Below are 3,329 nucleotides of genomic sequence, written 5' to 3'. Positions count from 1 at the left end.
CAAGGATGACTCTACTTGTACATAAAAATGGCCTCCCCAGAATTAGAGGCACCTCCTTATTCACCTCCATATCCACCACAATAAAGTCTACGGGGAACATAAACTTGTCCACCCACAGTAGAATATCTTCAATGATTCCCTCCGGTAGGATGGTGGTCTGGTCAGCTACTTGTGGGGACATTGGTATTGATTTGATCATACTAAGTTCATATTTCAGTTTCCCGAATACAGACAGAGGCATTAGATTTATAAATGCACCGGAATCACAAAGGACCTTGTCGAATTTTTCACTCCCCAACGAGCATGGTATGGTGAAGTTTCCTGGGTCCCCACACTTTTGGTGAAGTTTATTTTGTAATATGGCACTGCAGTGGGCATTCAGCTTGACTACCATTGTCTCCTCCAATCTTCTCGTGCTAGATAGAATTTCCTTCAAGAACTTTGCATAAGCACGCATCTGAGTGAGTACCTCTGTGAAGGGAATGTTCACATAAAGTTGTTCGGTCATCTCCATGAATCACCCAAAACATTTGTCAACTTTCTCCCGCTTCATCTTTTGAGGGAATGGTAGAGCTGACATATGTCTACTTTCTTCAGTTTCCTTTTGTACCCGTTATTCTAGCTCTTTTGCTCTTCACTCTTTTTCTCTGCTGGTGTCTCAGTCTGCTTGTTAACCACCTCAGGTCTAGCCTTCACCACTGGGTCAGTCAATGCTTTGCCACTTCTCACAAATACATCTTTGATTGTTTCCTTTGGGTTCTTTTCAGTGTCAGAGGGAAGAGTCCCAGGAGCCCTCTTAGACAAGAAATTTGCATTCTGTCCCATTTGTCTTTCTAAATTCTGGATGGTTGTGCCTTGCTCCCTGATAGCGGTCCCTTGAGTCTCAAGTATCTTATCAGAATTATTTATAAATGCCTTCATTAGATCTTCTAGACTTGAATTGTTGGGATGTGAGGTTGGTATGGTTGCCTCTATTGAGTTTGGAAACTAGAAGGTCCTTGCACTGGTGCTCTGGGATTTTGCTGCTGCCATGAGTTCAAACTATAAGTTGAAGAACTCCATGAGAACCCTGGATATCTCTGTACCATAGAATTGAAATTAACACCTCCTTGGTAGTTGCCTCTGTTGAAGTTCCCACAATGTTGACTTCCTCAGCTGTAGCTTGACACTCATATGTCGGGTGTCCCAATCCACATATGTCACATCCTACCTATGGTTGATTTTGCACCTGAGCTAGTGTTAGTATCCTGATGTCCTTAACCATAGCTGCAATTTGGGCCTGCATTGATACCAATAATTCTACTTGGTGCACCCCCGCTGATCTTCTTTAGCCCCCTTGGTTAGTGGATCATTATTTTGCGTCTTTAGATAGTTCATTCAGACGACATGTAATTCACTTGTCTGACCACTTTTGCACTACCGCACCGCACCTCACGGTGCCCTATGTTCTGCGGTAGTGGCTTTTTCTCAGAGTGAATTCATTCGTTCACTTTTTGATATTCGGTCTTGATCCTCGACTCCCAAACGTGATACCAGCTTACTTTCTTGGGCTTCTACTCAGACTTCAAAGCTCCAACTTGTTCGATTTCACTCCAATTTACCTAAATAACTCAAAATCAGTTCCTACAAGGCATAAAACATGTAATAAGTATAATTCACCATCATTTAAGCTCGAACACATGAAAAATGCAGTAATTAGAGTGCAATAGTACGACTAAAACACGGGTTTCTAGCCTACCATCACACTTCGCGTTTGACAATCTTCTAATAAGGACTTGCTTCAACCCACTTAGATAAATAGTCAATTAAAATCAAAAGGAACCTTACCTTACCAAGAGTCAGAGGTAGTGGTCTGACGATATCCATTCCCCACTTCATGAACGGTCTTAGATAGAAAATCGAGTGTAACACTTCTGCTAGTTGATGTACCAATGGTGCGTAGCATTCACTTATCACATTTTTGAACAAAAGCTTTGGCATCTTGTTCCATTCGGGGCCAATAGTATCTTGCCCTTACCAACTTTAGTACCAAGGAATTTGTGCCCGAATGATTTCCACAGATCCATTCGTGGACCTCTCGCATAACATAGTTCGCTTCGTAGGCTCCCAAGCATCGGGCCAGCAGAACTTAGAAGGAATTCCTGTACAATTAGTCTTCTTTGAAGCTATATCGTGCTACTTTAGCGCGTAATGCCTAGATGCCTTAGGGTCTTTAGGCAATTTTCCATGCTCAAGATAATCAATTATCTCATTCCTCCAGTCCCATACCAAGTTAGTTGTGTTTGTCTCGTAATAGTTATCTGCATCCAGAACCGAGCGCATAAGTTATACGATCATACCGAAGTCTGATCCCTTCATTTTTGTGGATGAGCCAAGGTTAGTTAGCGCATCCGTATCTACATTTTATTCCCTCAGGATATGCTATTACTACTATAGGAACCGAGCGGGCAGAGGTTGGACCTTTGCTACGTATTGTTGCATGCGCTCTTCTTTGGCTTCGAAAATCCCGTAGACCTGATTTACCACCAGTTCGAAGTCGCATTTGATTTCTATGACCTCGGAATCTAGTCCCCGGGTTAACTCGAGTCCTACAATCAATGCTTAATACTCCGCTTCATTGTTAGTTAGTGGAACCGTTCTTATGGCATGCCTTAAGGTTTCTCCCGAAGGCGTGGTTAACACTATGCCGAGCCCGGACCCTTTTACGTTGGAGGACCCGTGCATAAATAGGGTTCAAACTCCCGATGTTTATTCTTACGTCATCACTGTTACTTTAGTAGCCAAAGGTAGTAATCTAAGATTGAAATCGGCCACAAAGTCTGCCAAAACTTGAAATTGTAGTCCTAAGTTTATATTCTATGTCAAATTCAATCATTTCGACGGCCCATTTGTCCAACCTACCCCGAAAGTTCGAGTTTTTGAAGTATATTCCACAGGGGAAAGGTGGTCACCACAACTATCAGGTGACACTGGAAATAATGCCTTAGCTTCCGAGCGGCGACTACAAGGTCTAAAACCAACTTTTCCAAATGTGTGTAATGAGTTTATGCTCATGTTAAAATTCTATTAACGTAATAAATGGGAGATTACGTACCTTCATCCTCACGGACTAAAATGGCGCTTACGGCTACCTCCTAGACCGCTAGATAGATTAACAACTTTCCGCCTTCCTCTGGCTTCGATAACAGTTTAGGACTTGACAAGTATCTTTTTAAATCCCTCAAAGCTTGTTGAAATTTCGGGGTCCATTTGAAGTTGTTCTTCTTCTTGAGTAACGAAAAGAAATGATGACATTTCTCTGAAGACCGGGAAATAAACCTACTTAAAGT

This window comes from Nicotiana tabacum, chromosome 3 (genome assembly GCF_000715075.1).
Source record: "Nicotiana tabacum cultivar K326 chromosome 3, ASM71507v2, whole genome shotgun sequence".
Taxonomy (NCBI): domain Eukaryota; kingdom Viridiplantae; phylum Streptophyta; class Magnoliopsida; order Solanales; family Solanaceae; genus Nicotiana; species Nicotiana tabacum.
This window is presented reverse-complemented; position numbering follows the sequence as displayed.